Source organism: Leguminivora glycinivorella, chromosome 11, assembly GCF_023078275.1.
Source record: "Leguminivora glycinivorella isolate SPB_JAAS2020 chromosome 11, LegGlyc_1.1, whole genome shotgun sequence".
Classification (NCBI taxonomy): Eukaryota; Metazoa; Arthropoda; class Insecta; order Lepidoptera; family Tortricidae; genus Leguminivora; species Leguminivora glycinivorella.
Window position 1 is genome coordinate 9229777 of NC_062981.1, and position 24984 is coordinate 9254760.

Here is a 24984-nt window from a genome sequence, read left to right on the forward strand (position 1 = left end):
CTTATACATAGGTATATTTAAAGCCTAAGGGGCAGGACGGAAACACGTTAAACCTGTTTGAGGTTGCAACACTTGGCTAAGTTCGCTAACGCGTAATGAAAGTGAATCCGATGGCATTTTGCTCACGTGTGCTCGTGTGCTGCGTAGGTTGTTAAGGTTGTATTTTACTACACGAGCGTGGCTAAAGTAGGCAGTTTAATTGCTAACAATTTAATTTAAATTCTTATGAAAAGGAAAAGGTCTTTAATGACTTTACAACTTATCTGCGCACTAGTATTTTACTTGTTGTTGAATAACTAGTAAATTTCAAAGTCTGCAAATGTATATAGCCCTTAAATTTTGTTCTTGTAGGTAACCAGTGCACCTACTACAACTAAACAGAGAGCAACTTCTACAAAGTTATTAAGTTTACCTGAAATTTATATTCTCTATCTATTTACATATATGGCCTGACTCTATCAATAAACAATTTTCAATCAATTCTATTACTTGTATGGAGACGAAAATTTACGTGAAGTCAAATTTTGATAGCTGTATTTTTTTATTTTTGAACAATTTGTGTTTGTTTACCTGAAAACTTTACACACACACAGATATATAGAGTTCTATCATACAGGTAGGTGAGGGAAATTTAAATAGTCAAAACAAAAGGAACTTATAAGTTCCTTTTGCTTACCTGCCTTTAACTGTACATTGACAGATGCTTACATAACATAGGTTCAACATAATACCTATTTCTCGTAAAACTAACATGAAAACTCTTGTATCATTGGATTAGGTATTTGATGGCAAACCATACCAGTAGCGACTAATGGAAGTAGTGGATTATTCAACTTTATAAACATTTAATTTATTAAAAAAAGCTATTAATCAACTCCTTGATATCTGTATCCATCAATTCAGTTCCAATAATTGCAATAATTAAGGAAGGACACATTTGACTTAAAGTAATTTTGCAAAGATTTTAATTTTTCCGTTTTTTCGATAGAACCTAAGCAGATGTTACAGATAGATATGTACCTACTGCTTTAATTGATACTTATGTATAGTACATATAAGTAACCGTTCGGAGTAGATATCCAACATATTCCCTACATTTCTGAAATACTACACGTCGAATCAGTTTGGTTTAAATGACTTAATTGAACTAAGGATTGTACAAGCCAATTAATTGAACAATTTACGTTGAAATTGTCTACGGCTATTATCCGTGGTATTGTGAATAAGGTAAACCTTGGCTACGACTATTGTGTAGTATAAGTAGTCAGAATCACTAGTTATGTAGTAAGTAACAATGATCACGTCTGGTTTAGCTCTCTTGGGCAGTCAATCAACTTATACAGTAGTATATCTTTACGCTTAATGTGTTTAATAATGCATACTGATATGTCACATCGTCACTACTTTGAAAAAATCTCGTATCTCACGCTGGTCCTCAAAGTTAAAACGCAGTAAGTCTATATGCATTCCATACATACTTACTACAATTTTCTTTTCATTGACAGACGAAGATATAAGTTTTTTTAAAGTAGTGACGATATGTACTATATATACTTTGCACATGTACATTGTACCTACAGTCGACATCAAAGATATATACTATGACCGCCAATGCGCCAAATATATTTTAACACACTTTTGTAAGGTACATTAAAAATACAGATATGCCTATATTGCGCTTTGACTGTCATAGTACCTAGTTTATAACTATTGAAAGCAAAATCTTCGAAAAATAAATCGTCAATTCTTGTGGACATATAGTGATGTGTAATTCGTAATTCTTATTCTGAGAATGCAAGGATAAGTCGCAAGAAAATGTAAACCATATTCTTATGTTTTATAATATCATATTATTATAGCCTTGATGAATAACTAGGTATACCTACCTAGATATTATCTTAATATACTTATGTAGTCAATACACCTATTCATTTAATATCCTTAAACATACAAGGTACTTTTTCACCCACAATAGTTGACATCTGAGTAGGAAGGGTCAAAAGACAAATGAGCAAAAGGAATGGGCGGACCAGTCTCCATCATCATTACGAGTAAGGACTGTAAGGAGCGAGCTATCAAATAAAAATATCCGGCCATGCTCGATGCGACCCCTCGTTAAAATGGCCTCGCAAATGTGCGAACAGTTTATAATAAAAGCATTAAAGTAACACTCCAGATAATCACTTAAAGGCCCGTTTCCAGTGGGTTCCCTTAAGTTTTTAATCGAATGAGTCCGAAGGGCCTGCAGATTTGCAAATATAAAAATATTATGCAAAGCATAAAAAGGACTATTTATATGCTACTTTGAACTAATATAAGCAATGTATCTAATGCTGCTTTCTGCAAGATACAAATATCTCTACAGTTTTTTTCATACATTTATTTATTTATTTACGTAGCACACATTGGATCCGATTCGAACGTTGCAACGCGTTGTTCCGAAGTTTAACCCTTAAATGCATATTGTTGCCATTTTGCTACAATGTATATATTTTTAAATAAAATATAAGCGGGATTTTAAAATTATTTTCCTAGATCCTACATCTAAATAAACTAAATAAAAAAAATATTTCCAACCTAAAATAAAAATTCATGCATTTAAGAATTAAGGATTAAGATAAAATGGCGGAAAAGTGCAAAAAAAAAACTTGATCATAGCGAGTAGATGATTTAGGCAGATTTTTTCATAGTTAGTCATTATTTTATGTTAGAACATTTTATCATAAGGGTTTCACAAATAGTATACCTTTCTAATAGTTAAGTACTAAAACTTTTTATATACATTTTACCAATAATGATATATTTATATAAATAAGATTTAGCCTATTTAACTTCTTACACTGATTTATAGTATTAAAATCGATGTTAATTTTTTTATTATTATTTTTCCTAGAGTTAGAAAACCATTGTCTATCACATATGTCAATTTCTCGTTAAAAGAAAAAATCATGCATCGGAATGAAAACATACGAATCAGATTGCAGTGAGCTCTGAATCTGATTCGAACAATTTACCACAAATTGCATGCGATTATCGGTGACGTTTGTAGAAGCCATTATAAAAAAGTATTCATTATAATTGCTTACCTCAGTTTTAACTTTTTGCGTTGTGTTTTTATCGTAATCATTTTGACCGTGGAGTATTTTAATTTAATGCCTCTTTATTTACAATTACATACCTACATCTCATGAGACAAAAACGTAATAGTGTTTTTGTTACAGACACTGAACAAATCTCCAATTAAAGTAACAAGAAAATTACTGATGGTAGTGATGATTCATTCAACACCATGTGAAGTAGAAAATTAGTTACTCGTCATGCTACAATAGTAGTATAGTTTATGACTAGTCAACAAAATGAATGCAAAATACATTATCGTCGATGATTAGAGTTCCGTAGTCAACTAGGAACCCTTATAGTTTCGCCATGTCTGTCCGTCCGTCCGTCCGTCCGCGGATAATCTCAGTGACCCTTAGCACTAGAAAGCTGAAATTTGGCACCAATATGTATATCAATCACGCCGACAAAGTAGTAAAATAAAAAATGGAAAAAAATGTTTAATTAGGGTATGGAAACGGATTATATCGCGTTCCATAGTTTTATTTCATGAGTAACTATCGCGGTAACCGAAGACAATATTAGTCACATGAATGTTCCTAATTAAGGCATTCATAAAAGTAATTTCCCTAATAAATATTAAAGCAAACTTTAAGTATATGGAATCAAGTGGCGCTTGCTCGATTTCTAACGCATATTCGTACAAAGACAATTCCAACTGATATTATATCAGAACGACATTAACTGATCATGCTTTTTGCTTGCACTGCCTCATACATGGATTGGCCCAGGTGAGACACACGATAACGAAATGATCAAAATATGATTCTGATGCCAGTTCGATGTGCCTTGATAGTTTTGGTTGCTAAGTTGCTATAGAACCGCGTCGAAGATTTCACCATAACCAGTTGGCTAATTATATAACCGCCCGTGATTCCACACGAATGAGAATGACAGTCGGCGTAGCGCGACCGGTAGAATATTAATAGAACCATATCGGTTTTAAACTGAGGTGATGGGCTGATGTGAGACAAGGGGAATGTGATTGTCATTTTAAAGTATTTATTGACCACTTTACTGATGAATTTTGAAGAGAGTAAAGTTGACGGCAAAGTACTCATAGGTAAATACATATATTTAGGTAATCTAACTCGATTTCCACTTATAATATTGTTTTAAAAATGAAACGGGACTTAATCGCGTAAAACTTCGTTTATAAATATTTGACCCGACGTTTTCAAGATCACGTACCTAGTAGGTATTGAATTTGACTACAGACAGTATAGATTTATAGTATTTGGATGTAAAACAAACCCTCAAAACATGTAAATTAGGTACGACTTATGACCTCGACCTACATAAAACCGCGCCCATAAACAAGAAATCTATAATAACTACACATTTATTAACAAAGTGACGCATCTTTAATGCACGCTACAAATGTATAGGTAAATATAGTTGGGCAACTTTCACCGCGCTATCGTGTCGCTATTCGGCACACTTTAGCCCTTTCCTATTGTGACCACGGCAAAAGGGCTTTCTACCGTGTCCGCCACAGACCACCTCAGCCACTAGACGGAGCATTTAAGCCAACTCAAAGTCACAAATACGCATACGAAAACGCAATCGCTCGATCCCGTCTACAATGTATTGTAGCAACGTTAACAGCCGGCACTCCCTTAAGTTTGTAACATGTACTTATAAAATCTATTCCAAATTCAAATCGATAGCATTCTTGAGATTTACACACATCAGAGAAAGTAATGTGACAGACAGACGGACAGAGTCGCACCGTAAGGGATTCTTTTGTACCTGTTTGGTACGAAACCCTAAAAATGAGTTGTAAGGTTGAACCTGCGGACGTAGCACTCTAACGTGATAAACCTTATCGCGTCGCGTCGGCGCGTCCCTATCGCGCTTACAAATAGTGCGAAAAGAACGGCCTGACCTGATAGGCTTTATCATGCGAGCGTGTTTGCTCGCCTGGGCTGTTAATGTACTATGTAATGGTGTAAGATGCTGCTCAATTTCGCTGCTCAAATCGTGTTAAGAGGATAAGGTAGCGAAAATGCTAAAATGGAAAGGAAACTTGGGAATTTTAGTTAAATATACAAATGTTATTAACTAGATTTATCGAAAAATAAATTGTCCATTAAGAACACTGAGTTGTTCTTAATAGACAATTTTTTTTTCAAAAGATATTTCAAAAAAAAATTTTAAAATCGAGGTTCCGCTCTCGACTCTTTCCTCCTTCAAAACTTAATCAATCGGAACCAAATTTTAGAATCTGAATAACAATGAAATAATTTATGTCGGACTGTTTAGCTTTTTTGGTTAATTGTTACCAATCTTGAGTATCACACCTTTTTTTGCGCAATAATGGAAAAGGCCGTTTTTGGAAATTTTTGATTGGCTCTAGAGTTTTTAAAAAACAGAATATCAAAAAAATCAAAACAGTCCGACACAGATAAAAATAATAACAATCTGTGTTGAAAAAATCATTGCTCTATCTTCAAAAACCAGGGAGGAAACAGTCGAGAGCGTTTGTATGGAGAATTGACCCCTACCGTATCGTCTTAAAATTGTACATATATTATGTCTGGTGACCACGCGCTCCTCGTACATACCGCAATGTAATAAAAATCGTATGCGAGTTCTCGTCCCCCTAAACGTTTCACAATGCGGTGTCTATGTAGTCTGTGGTGTCCGCCATCACTATTAAACAGTGACAATGACGGACCGTTTTATTGTACTCTCAGAATGCATTAATTCGTGGGTGCACCCAGATTCTGACTAATAAATCCCTGTTCCCGTAATTCAATTAATAAAATTGAATATAAGTAGATAAGCTAGTTTCGGCGCGCTTTGAGGTTTAAGATTTTTTTTTATACCACGTCGGTGGCAAACATGTATACGGCACGCCTGATGGAAAGCGGTCACCGTAACCTATGGACGCCTGCAACTCAAGGGGTGTCACATGCGCGTTGCCGACCCATTAGAAACTTGTACACTCCTTTTTTGAAGAACCCCCATACTGTAGTTCAAAGGGAATACCTCGACAGGGAGCTCATTCCACAGCCGGAGCGTTCGTGGGAGGAAATTCCTCTGAAACCGCACGGTGCGCGACCATTTAGGTTGCAAGGTGTGTGGATGAGCGCCCTGTTGATTGCGAGCGGTGTGATGATGAAAAGTTGCCGTTGGCATCATGTCAAACATGTCATCATAATGTTCATATTAATCATTCACATAAATAAATGCCCCAACAGGGGGCAACTATCAAAAATCGCTCAAATATTGACTGGAAGAGATCCCTTATATCTAAACATTATCTAGGAGTTTGAATTGAATAAAATAGAAAATAGGAGATTCTAAATTGTCAGTATATTCCCAGGCCTCTATTCCTTATTGGTCCTTGTCCATATCAATAAAACGAAGATCATATTACGTTTTACGACGCACATTGTGCACTTATTAGCATCATTGCATTAACCTATTTATAGAACATTCCATCCATAACCTTAATCAGAAGCTTGTCCTTACAATCTTCAGTCTTGTTTACGTTACAACATTATCGTATACGTAATCCGGTAGTAAAAACCGGCCAAGAGCGTGTCGGGCCACGCTCAGTGTAGGGTTCCGTAGTTTTCCGTATTTTTCTCAAAAACTACTGAACCTATCAAGTTCAAAACAATTTTCCTAGAAAGTCCTTATAAAGTTCTACTTTTGTGATTCTTTTCATATTTTTTAAACATATGGTTCAAAAGTTAGAGGGGGGACGCACTTTTTTTCCTTTAGGAGCGATTATTTCCGAAAATATTAATATTATCAAAAAACGATCTTAGTAAACCCTTATTCATTTTTAAATACCTATCCAACAATATATCACACGTTGGGGTTGGAATGAAAAAAAATATCAGCCCCCACTTTACATGTAGGGGGGGTACCCTAATAAAACATTTTTTTCCATTTTTTATTTTTGCACTTTGTTGGCGTGAATAATATACATATTGGTACCAAATTTCAGCTTTCTAGTGCTAACGGTTACTGAGATTATCCGCGGACGGACGGACGGACGGACGGACGGACGGACGGACGGACAGACAGACATGGCGAAACTATAAGGGTTCCTAGTTGACTACGGAACCCTAAAAAGTGTAATAAATCACGGCTGTATATCATAAAACCACCCACGGGGCTATAAAATACCTAAACCTACAGGACCGACTAGGAAATCATGGCAGAAAATTTATTTATATGTCGATAAACATTCTGTCGCCTGTCCCAATTTGATCCACGGCTCTAAAATACCTAAACCTACAAGACCGATTCGACTAGGAAATCATAGTGGGAATATGATTTGTATCGATACCAACAGATGCGATGCGATAAACATATTCATGACCAAATGAAGGGATATTTACAAAAACAACATAACTGCTTAGAGCGGTTGACACTTTTAGAACAACATTTTTGATCGTGACAGGTGTCAACCAGTGTAGTCAGTTATGTTGTTTTTGTTGTAAACATCCCTTCAAATGTATCTTAAAGGCTGTCAAGAACTGTCAAAAAGACTTGCTAATATGGAATTACTATGAAATAATGAGGAGTGACGTCACGGTCAATTCATTTACTTTATATCTTTCTTACTTATTAAATATAAATTATGTTTAAACATAACTACTGTCCATATGTTTCTTCTAATTATATTGACATAGGGCTGATATTCATATCATATCACAATTTTAAATAATGGCAGTTGAAATTCGGGGAGGTCTTTTGTATACTGTAAGAGGTTTCGCATTCAGAATGAAACCTTTTACAGCAGTCATGGTCGCTGACTGGCAGTCCCTGATTTAAAATTGGAACAGTATAAGAACGTCAAGGAAAACAGACACTTCAATGGGGCATTCATATAGAAGCAGCGATTGAGAGTGAACGGTTGTACTTAGCTCCTAAAATATAAAAAAAATATTGATTCAAAGCGTTGTTTAAATGTTTGGATGCTCTCCACTGATAGGCCGACTCTCTTACATGGTGGAGGCACTAACGTCTGAAAGTTTCCCCTAGTTTCGGTTTCAGAGTTTTCAGACAACGAACCCCGACCTCACAGCGCGAGGAAGCGCATGCCAAGCGATAAGCCAAACGCGCTTTAAGAAGAAGGAAAACAAAGTGACCATCGTCGCCGATACGAAGAGCTATTCCGGGTGATATATTTCTTATTATCTAATATTCAGTGTCACCCATTCAGTAGTTAGAACATAGCTGTGCAAAATAGACATTAACATGGAATTGGAAAAATTCAACGGAACAACGGACGTTGAAGATTTCATCATCCAGTACAAAATTGTTTCTCAAGTAAAAAAATATAAGGAGGAACAAAATAAGTATGCAATTGCGGCATATTTAAGCGGACCAGCTTTGCAATTTTACAAAGCAAATTTCAACAACTTTGCATCCCTTGATGACATATATGACAAGCTCAAAAAGGAATTTCCATCACGCGTCAATTATGCACAGGCATTTTATTATAGAACACAAGCACCTCATGAGTCGCCGTTAGACTATTACTATGCTCTGGATGCTTTAGCCACCAAAGCGACGGGCATAAACAATGAGACATTTATAAAACACTTCCAGAGAAATACCAGTGAGAAATACAAAATGTATTTTGCGACAATACAGGCACAAACAAAAGAGGATTTGCGGAAAGCAGTTTGGCAATACGTAGACATTTTTGAAGCCGACAAATCCCCTCAGTTAAATATACCACTCACTGAAAGTGTTTCAATTTCATTGCCAACCACAATACCTGATAAGGAAACACTATGTAGCTCCTATACAATAACAGGGGCGTCAACGCCAATTGCGTCAACGTCAGCTCCATCATATCATACACCAATACCATCGCCAATTCCACCAACAACAACGTCAGCAAGCAACGCAAATGAAAGTCAGATTCCCGACCCACACATAACGCCAATGCGTGGTACCCAAACTCGTTATAATTTCAGAGACTCAACCTTACGTCAACCACAATATCGCAGCCAATACTACGGCGGCAGGGGCCGATACCAGCCACAGGGGCAATCTCCGAGAGGTGGATTCACACCGCGGCAGTCAAGAAACGAAAACCCAAACGACGACCAGCGACGTGGCAACGGAGCACCGCGCCGTTGAATGCCCTACGCTCCGACATACATACAGGCAAATCCAGACTAACTGGTTATACGTTAATATCATTTTATAGTAGGAATTATTTAGCGCTAATGGATACCGGAGCCGAGGCTTCATGCATAAGTTTATCAATAATTAATAAATTAAACTTAAAATATAATAACGAAAGTAATACGTTATTAACATTAGTAAATAACGCGCTCCTTCAACCATTAGGAACTATAAGGCTAAATATCGTTTTTGGAAGCGCAGTTTTTACATATACATTTCAGGTATTGAACTTACCACGTGACCAGTTCATTTTGGGTACTGACTTCGCAGAAGATTACAAGGCAGATATTAATTACGAAACGGGACAAGCAATATTACTAAATAAGTTTGCTTCACCACTATTACGCCGTCAAGAAATCGAAATATGGCTTTCTCAAACAAATAACGAATCGCCAACAAAGGATACTTCAGTAAACGCTGTCATCATCCAGAAATCAGGGGACATACCCATAATCAAGGATGGCGATCTTCAATTAAACCAACACAGAGAATTATTTAGTATTACGGAAGACATCAACTCCATAAAGGTAAATGAAAATTTAACACATACCCAAATCCAACAACTCAAGAGCTTGCTACACAATTATGAAGATAGATTTGCTTACTGTGCATCAAATCTAGGAGCCTACAATGGTTATTTAATCGACATTGAGACTACAGATGAAATCCCGGTCCACAGACCACCTTACAGGACTTCAGCGAAACAAAGAGAATTAATTGAAGAACAAGTGCAAGAAATGTTAAAAAATGACATTATTGAACGATCACAAAGTCCGTATTCTTCACCAGTCGTGATTGTAGAAAAACCGGATGGAAAACCACGTTTTTGCATCGATTTCAGGGCGTTAAATAAGAAAATAAAAGCCGATGCTTACCCAATACCAAAGATCGAGGAACTACTTGCATGCCTAGAAGGAGCAAGATATTTCGCAGAATTAGACCTCAATTCTGGTTATTGGCAATTAAGACTTGGAAAAGGAAAAGAAAAAACAAGTTTTATTACTCAGTCAGGGTTATATTCCTTCAAAACTCTTCCTTTCGGCCTGAAGACGTCGCAGGCGGTATTTCAGCGAGCTATGGATACAGTACTAGCAGAGCTAAAATACAAATCAGTACTGGTTTATGTAGACAACATAATAGTGTATGCAAAAACCTTCAAAGAATTCCTATTGGCCTTAGAACAAGTGCTAAGGAAGTTTCAAAAGGCAAATCTTACACTGAAGCCAACAAAATGCAAGATCGGCTATACGAAATTAACAATCCTCGGACATACTGTATCTGCACAAGGAATTGAACCGGTAGAGGAAAGGGTCAAAGCAATGCGAGAAGCAAAACCACCAAGAAACTTGAAAGAACTGAGATCGACATTGGGACTGTTTTCATACTATAGGAAATTTATATCAGGATTTGCCCAAGTGACGTTACCACTTACGGAACTAACAAAGAAAAACAAAAAGTTTGTATGGACAGCCGAGGCACAAACTGCGTTCGAAGAAATGAAGAAAAGAATATGTCAAGCTCCTATATTAAGTTATTTTTCATCAGACGACGACATAATTACCAGACTATATGTTGATGCATCAGATCAAGCATTAGGATGCTGCCTCATGCAAGGAACATCTCAACTAAGACCAGTAGCATTTGCATCAAGAAAGCTTAGTGAAGCAGAGAAACGATATGCCATTACTGAAAAAGAATGCCTCGGCTTAATATGGGCAATAACATACTTTAAACAATATTTATGGGGCTTAGAGTTTGAAGTGGTAACAGACCACAAAGCATTGGTATGGCTTCGCACCCGCAGAGACATGAATGGACGTTTAGCAAGATGGGCATTAGCTATACAACCATGGAACTTCAAAATTGTATATTGCAAGGGCAAAGATAATATTCATGCAGATTTCCTTAGTCGGAATCCACTTTATGATGACACGCAGGAAAAGCCCACAGAGCAACCAGACGGCTTGTGCCTATATAGTTTTCGAAAAAGCGACATAGAACAAAAACAACAAGAAGATATGTTTTGTAAAAATATTTTAAAGAAAATGAACGGTGAAAGACATTACAAGACCTATCATGTAAAAAATGGATTATTATGTAAAAAAACATGGGTCGACAACACTCTACGTGATGTTGTAGTACTACCTGAGAATTTATTTTCAGATTGCATGCAGGAGTTGCATGACAACGCATGGGGCGGTGCACATTTTGGCTTATTCAAAACACTGAAGAAATTCAAACTACGCTACTACATTGAAAACGCGGAGAAGAAAATAGACAACTATATTAAATCATGCATAAAATGCCAAGAGAAAAATATGAAACATACAAAAGCTCCACTCGTGAATGTGAAGGTGAATAATTTTGGCCAACAGGTGGCATTAGATATATTAGGCCCATTCTGCAAATCCAATGAAGGCCATCGTTATGTAATTGGAGCAATAGAATACCTCAGTAAATATGCAATATGCAAAGCCGTTCCTAGAGTAACAGCTGATGTTATATCCCAGTTCCTTATTGAATACATTTTCTGCAATCTAGGCGGAGTTAAATCTATTCTTACAGATCAAGGCTCGGTGTTTACATCAAAGGTAGTGCAAAGAACAGTAGAAGATTATGGTGCTAAGCTTCGCCATACGACTGCATTTAATCCAAAAGCGAATGGGTTAATTGAGAGGCTTTTTAAGACTCTGAATATATCTTTGTCAAAATATGTCCAAGACAATCAAAAGGATTGGTCAGTGTATCTGCCAAAAATCATATTTTCTTACAATGCTTCGGTACAATCATCGACAGGACTGTCACCGTATAACATAGTTTATGGCAGAGAACCATGCTTAAGCATGGATATGGAGCTCAATATTAAGGAGGGAGAAACTCATACCTTAGAAGACAAAGCGAACCATATAAAAGACTTACAGAAGTTGGCAGCGGCAAGAATCGCTAAAGTTCAAGCGAAGCAAAAGATATACTACGATAAAAAAACTAAATTTACGCAATTTGCCCAAAATGACCTGGTTATGGTATTAAAACCTAGACGTATAACAGGACGAAGTCTTAAACTTTGTAGACTGTACAAAGGCCCTTATAGAATAATCCAAAAGCTAACTGAAGTTAACTATATCATTCAGCGTCTATCGTCAAAAGGAAAGGCTAGAAAAGAAATTGTACATATAGATAAACTTAAGAAATTCTATCCTAGGTCCATAGGTTAGGTTTAGGTTATAGGTCATTAGTAATCCATCGTAAGTTAATTTTAGTCTTTTCAACCGCATACATTGAATTAGAAATAAAAAAATAATAAGCTAAAATAATAAAGTAAAATAACAATTGACAGAAAATTTGCAATTGCATATGGTGTTGAAAAGGTTAATTTTGTACATAGTAGCCAATGCTCAGAGTGCATTTTGAATAGTGGAGTGCAGTACATGGTTTGGGAAATTTATTTATTAATTTATTATACAATTATTGATAACTGATTGCTCAAATTTATTCCATAATGTTTTCCTATAGCTACCAATAAGGTTAAGTTATATAAAAACATGTAAACTGTGGAATAAAACACACCCCAAACTGTAAATATTTAATAAATAGATATAGTTGTTTAAAGTTATAGAGTAATACGTCACAACACCCTTATAATTTCCTGACTACAAAGAACAATGTTCATACACATTTCTTTTACATGTATCAAGACAAGGCCGACTAGATGACCAGTTGATCCAGCTGTTCACGGTGTGGCGAGATGGCTGGCGGTCATATGCAACCCCCACTTCGTCGTCATCACCAACGTGCAGCGCGCTGCAGCTGCAGCAATCTTCATGAGCCGTTCGGGCTCCACTTCACTTCGCAACCGGCGCGGCGGGAAGATTGGCGGCCATGAGAAGCCCCCACTTCAACGCCACCGCCAACAAGAATCGGCATCTTCAAAATTTATTATGTTTTTTCATGTGAAATAAACGTTTTGCCTTGTTTTTTTACTTGAAGTTAGGTGAATTTGCTAACAGCTGTCATGTCAATGTCATCTAGTCATGGCCACAGACAATTAGCTGTCAGAAAGTTCAAAATAAAAGGGTTTAGTCGATGGGCAGGGGTTAGGTTTTTGCCATTGGTTTTCCTAACCATAGTCCATATCTGACTAATTTGCGAGGACCTTGGCTATAGTCCAACTATCCAAATTATGGCGGTCTCAACCGTGGACTAGGCAACCACGCAAAGAGCGTTAGATGTTGGCTACCTTGAATGAGGCTGTCACTATTGGGTGTTAGGAGATTTTTTTTTTTTTTTTTTTTTTTTTTTTTTTTTTTTTTTTTTTTTTTTTGTGTGTAGGGGGGCCTGGCTTAGGTAGGGCCAACCGGTAGTTAGGGTAGAATAGGATAGGATAGGGTGTAGTATTGTGAACAATGGCTGCTTCTAACATAAGGGGAGGGATATGTAAGAGGTTTCGCATTCAGAATGAAACCTTTTACAGCAGTCATGGTCGCTGACTGGCAGTCCCTGATTTAAAATTGGAACAGTATAAGAACGTCAAGGAAAACAGACACTTCAATGGGGCATTCATATAGAAGCAGCGATTGAGAGTGAACGGTTGTACTTAGCTCCTAAAATATAAAAAAAATATTGATTCAAAGCGTTGTTTAAATGTTTGGATGCTCTCCACTGATAGGCCGACTCTCTTACAATACACATATGTATATAATAGTTATTTGTTATACAAGGGGGCAAAGTTGTATTTTAACGCCGAGTGTGGAATTGAAAAACGAGCAAGTGAAAGGATTCTATAGTTGAACCACGAGCGAAGCGAGTGGTTCGAGAATAGAATCCTGAACTTGCGAGTTTTTTAACACACGAGAAAATTTAATTTGCACTTCTGCATATTAAATTTTCTCAAAAATCAATGACTAAAAAGTTTGGAGTAAATTTTGGAGCAAAGTAGCCCTGTTTTACGGTGGTGCTTTATTTCGTGCACTGCATAAAATATTTTATTTTAAGTATAGGAAACTAGCCTATTGGCAGCCTGTACCTGATTGACCGTTATCAATTACTAAAATAGAAAAAAATAACATTATGTCGACTGAGGAGATTCGCTAATAACCTAAACCTAAAACTACACGATGCGACTAGGAAGTCATGGTGGAAAAGATTATCTGTATCGATAAACATTGTGTTGCCTGACCCGATTCTTTGCTATTTTGGCGCAGTTCATCTTAGCGACAAGACACGTGCCGTTGATCTAATTTGACTACAGTCCTACGAACATTCTTATGAAGTAACAGTTCGCATTAAGAAACATTCCTAAACAATGAGGAAGTGGTGGTTTCTTATACACCTTTTAAGTGTTTAGGTATCCAATAGTTAAGTAGAAATATGTAAGTAACTAGGATAAAATAAGGACTTTGATTCGCTGACTATCAATTCGCCGCACAATAGGCTAGTTTCCTATACTTAAAATAAAATATTTTATTCAGTGCACGAAATAAAGCATCACATAATTAGAAGAAAAATATGGACAGTAGTTATTTTTAAACATAATTTCTATTTAATAAGTCGAAGAGAAAGATATAAAGTAAATGAGTTGATCGTGACGTCACTCCTCAGTATTTCATAGTAATTCCATATTAGCAAATCGTTTTGACAGTTCATAAAAAGAAGCTGATTTGACTAGTAGGAAACTAGCCTATTGACCTGACAAAAAAAATACAGTGCCGAGTAACTGACAGGCCCTTATCGTCCGATGAAAAGTTATAATTTTATTGAAGCTGAAAGAGATTATCTTAACAAATAATAAAATTTAAAAGAATTGCCATAAAACCTAAAACGACATCGACTCCATTAAGTAGAACGAGAAGACAGATATATTTATTATAAGCCGTAACTTTCTGAAAGATTTAAGACTGATAAATTATAGACGTCGTCGCTCTATTCCAGTGTTTTTCAAACTTTATGGTGCTACGGCCCATTATGATATCTTAAATTTTTTCGCGACCCCCGTAACTCGTTTCTAATATTACCTATAACTTAGTGCTGAAAGATGTAATAAAAGTTGTAAATTCGATCAAAGGTAAAAATTTGCAAACAATTCTATTGCGAATAGTATGCGTAGAAATGGGTGTACTTCATCACTTATCACTCAGAGGTTAGATGGCTTTCGGGAGGAAGGGTTTGGCACGCGTTATAGAGCTTAAATCAGAATTATTAATGTTTGTACACTATTGTTGCTGATTATGTTGCGTATTGAAAATAGTATAATCTTCCCGGTATCTTTGACCACTCATGAAATCTTATGATCGCGAGACTGCAAAGAAAGGGACGAAAACATAATTACAGAAAAAGATAAAGTTAACTGATTTCTAGCAAAAATTGAGTTGTGGACAACATTTTTACACAGCATGCAGTTTGCGTATGCGTATGCAGTTTGATGCAAGGGAACTTGCATGGCTAAAATCATTCAAGAAATATCAACAGATATGGTGGAGCGCTTGCAAAGTTTAAAAAACCAACTTAAATGTTATTTTTCAACTGAAATATTGATTGGTGATGGAAAGTTGGATTTTGGATATATATTTTTTATATTGAGTCCGTTGAGCTGGCCTCGCGCCTCTGCGAAAGGAGCACCATTTCAATTGATGCTTTGTGGGTTAAAAGAATGGCTGAATATCCACATTTAGTAAAAGAAGCCCTTAAAGTTTTGATCCCATTTGCTACTTCATATCTATGCGAGCTGACGTTTTCAACAAATAAACACAATTTATTGATTTATCATAAAATTAGTTGTTTTAAGGTTAACCTTTTAATTTTCAAGAATTTGACTTTTTTAAGTTAAAACAAATAATTTAACCAGCCTGTCATAAGTTTATCTGAAAGCTGAACTTCGCGACCCCCCTGGATAAATGCCGCGACCCCCCTGGGGGTCGCGACCCACACTTTGAAAAACACTGCTCTATTCAATGGTAAGTATGGTAGCATTTTCTATACAATATGTTTTTCAGTAGAAATGTTAATAAACTCATTGATCCTTCAAGTGAAATACTGCGCAGTAAAGTTATTTTGTTTTTGTGCGTGACTGCAATGTCACCTTTGCGTCACACCTTATTTAGTGCGGCCAAATACCATGGCTAAAAAGCATATTACGAAAGCATTTTTTGGTAATGAAAAGTGAATATTAAATCAACAAACAAGAAAACGCCTACAGAAATTTACAAATGACGTAGGCTTTACATATCGTCACTACTTTGAAAAAATCTCGTAGGTATCTCACGCTGTTCCTCAAAGTTAAAACGCAATAAGTCTATATGCATTCCATACATACTTACTGCAAATTTATTTTCATTGACAGACGATACATGTTTTTTTCAAAGTAGTGACGATATGTACATATTCTACCCTAGTTACCACTTAGCAGTAACAAAATAAAATAAGTAGTAAAGTAACGGGCTAGAAAACAATACATACCAGTGGCGGCTGGTAAAAATTTCTGCTAGGCAACCTTATCATTAGGTACTTTACTAGTAATCAATTTTAGGCAAGCCGGTGGGAATCGGCTTATATGGACCAGCCGCTGCTAATACCTACATACATATAATCACGCCTGTATGCCATAAAGGGGTAGGCAGAGCACCTGGACTAATCAAGTTTCAGCGCCACTCTTGGCAAAAAGGGGTTAAAAGAAATCCAAATTGTGACATTGAGAAAACAATACAATTTGATTAAACTCCTATTTTCGCGAATTCTAAACGAAATCTCTAGGAGGTCTCTAGATATCTATTGTGATATAAACGTAATCAATAATGTGAAGAAATTACTTCCGTTTCGTTTTCTGCAAAACAAATGTCATCCTTTCTACTTTCTAGGCCCTCGTACACGCTAAGATATTAGTATAAATAGGATATGATCTATTGAGATACCGGTCTTACCATTGACTTGACATTGTTTTTTCTTCAACATCTACTATTATTAGAACAATGAGTAAACATTGTTTATGTTTGCAATATAAAACACATACCTATGAGAACACTGTAGCTGTTCTTTGTATTATGGCGTTCTCAAATAAAAGGCACCACGTTGTCACTCAAGCAACACGACGCTTTAACCTTGTATATTTTCTGCTTTAACAGCGTAGGTAAGTTATACGAGAAAATCATTATGAAAATTATATATTTTCCTTAAGAACGTCACATTTGTTCTGTTCGTCCGATGTAGACTCTTACGCACGATTAACAGAGATATAAATAAAAGTTACTGCTTCCTCAAAGAAACAGCTATCTTGACGATTTTTAATGGTGATAACATTCATTAATGACGGGTATAATGTAATGAAATGAACATTATCATTAATACCCACAGTCAAGAAATGTATGGAAACTTACATTTTCTTGTACAAATGACACTTGTACACACATTACCTACTAGTCTAGTGCCCTAGTATTTAAAAGGCTTAAACGTTGACGTATGTAAATAGAAATGGCGTTTTAGATAAGATAGAATATTCTAGGTTAAGTAGATATTGCGTAAGTAAAGCTCAATAAATCGTTTGAATATTTTTTTCTTCAACACTCGACAGTTGATAATAATGTAACTGTACCGATAATTATTCTGGTTACTTCCTGTGATAGACTTTACTAACGGTTAAATAATTAAGTAATTGACGTTCTGGACACACTGAAATCTTCTCGAGGCTGAGGCGTAGGGTTAGAGCCGGCGTAGCTTTATTTGCCGTTCATATGCGCATTGTAATTATGCCTACTTGAAAAATATATTATATTTCATTTTCATTTAATTTTTTTTTCATTTTCATCACTGATGAAGAATACCTAATTCAATACAACTTCACCTAACTTATAGATCGTAAGATCCAGTCTACATCCAGAAGCATCACTTTTGATACTTGCAGATCATATCCACAACATAACTAGTAAATCAGATCAAAATAATCTGTCATAAAAGTAAGAATAGCCGACGAATCAATAAGCTAAAAGAGTAGATATAAAATCTCCACCTTCAGGTCTAGGTCGTTTACCAACCTACTTTTTTAAAAGTACCTACTTAATTGCGCCGAGTCTATAAAGGAGATAATTTATCACTGATCGCCTGATACGAGCGACTGCCAACCCGCATAATTTGAATGAAATTCAATAAAAAGCACTACCCGCGGAGAGGCGTTAACAGCCATTGTGACCTGAATGGACGAATGAATGGTGGCAAATCACACCATTCATTTATATTAATAAACGATAGCTACGTTTATTCCCTTTTTATGGGGAAAAGTGAATAAGGGTGCGAATGTACGTGAAAGATACGATATCTATGAACTACGGCAGTGTTTTTCAAACTTTATGGTGCTACGGCCCATTATGATATCTTAAATTTTTTCGCGACCCCCGTAACTCGTTTCTAATATTACCTATAACTTAGTGCTGAAAGATGTAATAAAAGTTGTAAATTCGATCAAAGGTAAAAATTTGCAAACAATTCTATTGCGAATAGTATGCGTAGAAATGGGTGTACTTCATCACTTATCACTCAGAGGTTAGATGGCTTTCGGGAGGAAGGGTTTGGCACGCGTTATAGAGCTTAAATCAGAATTATTAATGTTTGTACACTATTGTTGCTGATTATGTTGCGTATTGAAAATAGTATAATCTTCCCGGTATCTTTGACCACTCATGAAATCTTATGATCGCGAGACTGCAAAGAAAGGGACGAAAACATAATTACAGAAAAAGATAAAGTTAACTGATTTCTAGCAAAAATTGAGTTGTGGACAACATTTTTACACAGCATGCAGTTTGCGTATGCGTATGCAGTTTGATGCAAGGGAACTTGCATGGCTAAAATCATTCAAGAAATATCAACAGATATGGTGGAGCGCTTGCAAAGTTTAAAAACCAACTTAAATGTTATTTTTCAACTGAAATATTGATTGGTGATGGAAAGTTGGATTTTGGATATATATTTTTTATATTGAGTCCGTTGAGCTGGCCTCGCGCCTCTGCGAAAGGAGCACCATTTCAATTGATGCTTTGTGGGTTAAAAGAATGGCTGAATATCCACATTTAGTAAAAGAAGCCCTTAAAGTTTTGATCCCATTTGCTACTTCATATCTATGCGAGCTGACGTTTTCAACAAATAAACACAATTTATTGATTTATCATAAAATTAGTTGTTTTAAGGTTAACCTTTTAATTTTCAAGAATTTGACTTTTTTAAGTTAAAACAAATAATTTAACCAGCCTGTCATAAGTTTATCTGAAAGCTGAACTTCGCGACCCCCCTGGATAAATGCCGCGACCCCCCTGGGGGTCGCGACCCACACTTTGAAAAACACTGAACTACGGTTTTGAACGTACAGGGTCAGGGTCCAACTTCACAATTGCTTACACAAATATCGTTATCGTCTAGCTACGATCTCTATACGCTAATATACTCGTAGAAGAGCAGTAGAGAGACAAGGTACGATAACGAAAAGCTTAAGCGATTGTGACGTTGCCGTTAAGATAAAGCAGTAAATTGCAATCACTAAATTTTTTTAATCAATGTATGTGCTGTCACATTGCAAATAGAAAAAAAACTACATACACATATTATGTGTACCGCTTTCACAAAATCCAAAAAATATAAAAACAGACGACGGTCTGTATAAAAATGATAATAGACCCACCTAAATAACCACTCCGGTCTGATCTAATAAGTGCAAGTGAATCATAGACGCGCTGACCTCTTGACACATAATTATGATCCCACAGGATCATGCCTCATCCATTACTGGTACTTAAATAAACCAGATGGCTGACTGTGCCCTTATGGCTTCATTATAGTTGTGAACCTTGGCACGAATCGATGGAGGATTAATAGTTATTTGTTATACAAGGGGGCAAAGTTGTATTTTAACGCCGAGTGTGGAATTGAAAACGAGCAAGTGAAAGGATTCTATAGTTGAACCACGAGTGAAGCGAGTGGTTCGAGAATAGAATCCTGAACTTGCGAGTTTTTTAACACACTTCCCCTCACTATAGCGAGGAAACTACAACGCAAAAAATGCGTTTATCACTGCTTCCAGTAGTTCCACAGGTGGTAAATCATCTTTATTACTAGATTCACCTACTTTTATCAATTTTAAAGCAGTTAATTTGACTTTATTCAAGGTCAAATTACTTTACCCACTAGTGGATAAAATGCGTTTTTACCCGCTGGTATTAAAGGACAAAACACGTGTTTCCGAGCTAGTGAGGGGAAAAAGACTTTGTAAAAAATGCAGCATGTTCGATATTTAAGTTACCTATATAACTTAACTCTAACATGCCAGTTTTTAACCCCCGACGCAAAAACGACGGGGTGTTATAAGTTTGACGTGTCTGTCTGTCTGTGTGTGTGTCTGTCTTTAGCATGGTAGCTCCCGAACGGATGAACCGATTTAGATTTAGTTTTTTTGTCAGAAAGCTGAGTTAGTCGGGAGTGTTCTTAGCCATGTTTCATGAAAATCGGTCTACTATGTCGCGGTCGGGGATTTTTTCAAACTTTTTTTTTGTGGTTAGGTTATATCAGTAGAATAAGGCGATGTATTTATTTACCCAATATATGTACTTACTATAGATCTGTTCTTACCTGCCTACATCCTTCATATTTCTATTTTCTTCTTTACTTTATACGTCATTGTCTATTATTATTACTATTGTATAAATTTAAAAGTTGAACAATTACTTGGACTTCTATTGTTTCTGCTTATTAAAAATCTATTGCAAAATGTCTATAAATTATTTGTAAATAGTATGCACAGTCACGCTATCAATAAAATTAACATTATACCTATTGTCTTCGGTTAAAACCGTGATAGTTAGTTATGAACTAAAACTGTGAGAAAGGATTACGAGCACAGAGCGCATAATTTTTTTTTAATTTGAATATTAACATAATAATTGCGTTGCATTCATGTTCAAGAAATGTAAGTGATAAGTTTGTCGATGTCAAGATTTATTTTTGTACTCCTCAAGTGCATGACACATGCTTCCTCTCTTTACTTCTGCACTTATCTACTTATTTAGTATCTAACTACTACCTAACATAAAACATACCTAAGTTGTAGGAAATCCAATAAGTATAGTTATCCCTCTTTTTAGTTTTCCAAAAAGTGAAACGGAATTATGCACGCTGCATAAAATTCGTTACATTCAATCTTCAAACCTCTCATCATTGAAGATAAACTAAACGAGATAGTGATTTGAATCGAAGAGACATTGTATCGAGGGTCTGTCACCGGAAAAGGACAAATTGCTCCTTTCAACAGTAATTTCATTAATGTTAAAAAGACCCCCGGTCCCCCGATGATTTAAAACTATCATTATTTTAGGGCTGTCAACAATGCTATTTTGGTATTTTTAGTGGTATGAGAAAAAATGTCTGTTTACATGAGTATGTTTGCGAGCGTTAGTGTTAATGTGTCAATTTTGTGATAATCTTGTTGACTTTGAAATACGACGATTTTAATTTATGAATAATCGTTTATTAAACTTTTTACCCATACAGAAAGGATCCTAACTGAAACTTTAGTCAACGTTTTTGGATTTTTTTCTGCTCCACAGATCACAACCAAATTTTGAACGAAACGAAAATTAGAAATGGAAGTAAAAATATCTTCTTAGCGAATTAGCGCAAATAATAGTAAATGTCAAAAAAAATTTAAGTACTTAAGCAGAGTAGGACCTATTAAATAAGTAGGGTAGAGCCTAGAACGTATGTACTAGATGGTGCAAACTACAATATAGGCCAGAACGTTCTGGCCTATATTGTACTATACCAATAGTATTCGCGATTTCACACTCGTACTACAAAGCAGGCAGTACCGATTGTTCACATTGTTGAACATAATGAGTGCGTGTGATTAATGGTTCGATACCGCACAAGCCTATTCGTTTTATTTATTTACACAAGTGATTGAAAAGAAAATATTCGGCGAATTGGCAACCCTATTTTGAATTAGGTCAGAAAATGTTAATAAATAATGAACTACTGGTAATTAGAATGTAGGCCATTCTGACAATATAGGTACACTGATTGATGTATACATACCTAATTATTTTACTTAGTTTTATCGATAATAAAACGTGTCAAAGTCTAGTCAAAGGTCCCATCACTTTGTCGCTTACCATAAAAATTATTATTTATTATACAAATAACCTGTCAATGCGACTTTAATGTCCCTATGGAACTTAGTGGAACTTTCTTCTTGAAAATTACACATATCTATTATCATAGTAAATTGTCTTTCTGTGGCGTCAATAAGAACGATGTCATCGGAAACTAACAGAATTTCATCCTTATTTTATATGAAGTGGGCTATGACTTTGGGCATGGAATATTACATATTGTCTCTTGGATGTTTGCTTTATGTGTAAATATTGACAACCACGATAAAATAAGCATGACTAAACCATTTAGCTCAAACTTACAATAGAGCGAGCGTTACCGCGAAGACATGGCTGTTTTCCAACTACATTCAGAATATCTGTCTGCCAATCTTCATAAAACAGATACAATTAAATCAATATATTTACGTGGTTCTGTATTTTCACAACAAGCATTGGTTTTTATAATGCAAATGCGATTGCGATGCGATTCTGTTTCTGTGTTTTGTAAGTGTTTGTCACGAATTGACTGAAAAGGTTTCATGAATACTTATTGTAGTCTGCTTCTTAAAGATAATATTATTTTCCAAACATTTTCTGAAAGACGAATGATATGAGTACCTATATGAAATTCTCTGTTAAACATTCCATCTAAATCTTTTCTAAAAACAACAGCAGAAGTGGCAGAACATAGCCAACCAATTCCAACTAAATATAATTTGAGGACGATAGGCCTATAAATAACAAACAAAGCCGTGTCTTGAAGAATAATAATATCAGTTGTTTTGATTCAGGCAAAAATACACGATCGAAAGGGTTCAGAGACTTCCCTAAAGTATATCATGCATGATTACTAAATGGCAACTAAATCGAGATAATATAGTATTTTTTATTTCGTTATACTTGAAGATAAGAGACATATAATTTTGAGGAAACTTTTTATTTACACACAATTCGATGCTTCCAATTTTTCGCTAGCTCTGTATTTAATTTTTGTTTATTTATTGAAACCCCTCGTTTACTTCTCAATTACATAATTTCGCTAATTACCTACATGAATATATAGGTACAAATACAAACATTTATTTTGCAAGTAGGCCATAAGGGCTATTTTACAAGTCAATTTGCACAAAACATGAAATATACATTCGTTTAAATTACATGAAAAACATTCAGATATAAATACAACGGCTGGGTAAACTTTACGTTTAAAATAATCTTCCAGATTATAAATAACAGAGACGTATAGTCTATATAGTCAATAAATTTAACAAAAAAAATCCAGATGTAAAAGGTCCCCGATATCATAATCTCTATATTTACCATCTTCATTTCTGTGTTTAGGAACTTGTTACTTTTTATACCATTCAGCAAAATTGCTCACAAATCTGTACGACATCTGTTTACCAAGAAAAGTAAAATAAAGAACCTCATCATAAAAGCCCATTCTAATTAACTCAGTTGTCATAGTACCTTGAAGGTATTTAGCTACCTTCATACCACGTAAACATTAAACAAATTAAAGGTCAAAAGGTACTTTACATTGGACAAATTCCACGGTAACCTTGGATGGACATTACGCTAATGGTGATGAAATCCCTTTACACTGGGATGCTTCTTGTTTACGCTGACATGTCAATGTCGACCTATATTTACTAATGTGCCAATTCGGACTGACTAAATGATGTCATTTAGCTATCGTGTATTTCGCTCGTTCTTATTGGTCATGCACAGGCGTGGGCGGGACGCAAGATAACTGTAACATCATTATATATTATCCTGATGTTGGTGTACGTTCGAATCGGTCTCGAAGTTCGTTACAGCATCAATGAGGCATTGGGATTATGCGATGAACATCTGAATTCGATATTTCAAATTTTGGCCGTTAAAATGACGAAATATCCAGCTGGTAGGTAGTATGAAACGTGTCTCGATTTAGAATGTGACGCCGTTTTGGTCCTTGCTATATTAGATGGTGATGAGCTCATGATAAATGAATTTTCCCAGAAAACAAACATTAGGTTATAGACTCTGACAATTAAAAATGTATTTACTTTTTGGTTCTAGCAAGTAAATTCAAAAACGCATGGTAGGCTGTGTTAAATTACATTTATATTTATTTTATTTATTTTTAGATAGAATGTACCTAGTTAATAGTAATGTACTAACTAACGAGAATGTGATATCTAAAAGACTAAAAGGAATAGGTATCTATAAAGAAAACACAATTTTATTTAACGATATGAATCTACGTTATGAGTTTTATATTAATGTACCTAATTACCATAATAAAAATAACGATTCAATTAATAATATTAAGTATAAGTCATAATATTATCTATTATCCGAAACAGTGCTCAGCTCAGAGTTATGAGAAAATATTGGCACAGGCGCACATCAAACACTACCCGTTATCTTGTTGACGAACTATTACTCGATGATGGATTAAACCAATGCACGTATGTTGCATCTTCAATGCACAGATATGTATCGTGTCATTTAGGATAATAGTCAGATTTGTCAGATCTAACCTTTAATAGTATATTCCGAACCAGGGCACCTATACTTAGGTTAGGTTAGGTCT

At 35.6% G+C, this 24984-nt stretch overlaps 1 protein-coding gene across 1 annotated transcript in view; it reads left to right on the forward strand.

Annotated features, from left to right (window-relative positions):
* The window catches only part of LOC125231080, a 43984-nt gene that overhangs the window by 465 nt on the left and 18535 nt on the right, over positions 1-24984 (forward strand). The gene's annotated exons all lie outside the window — the stretch shown is intronic.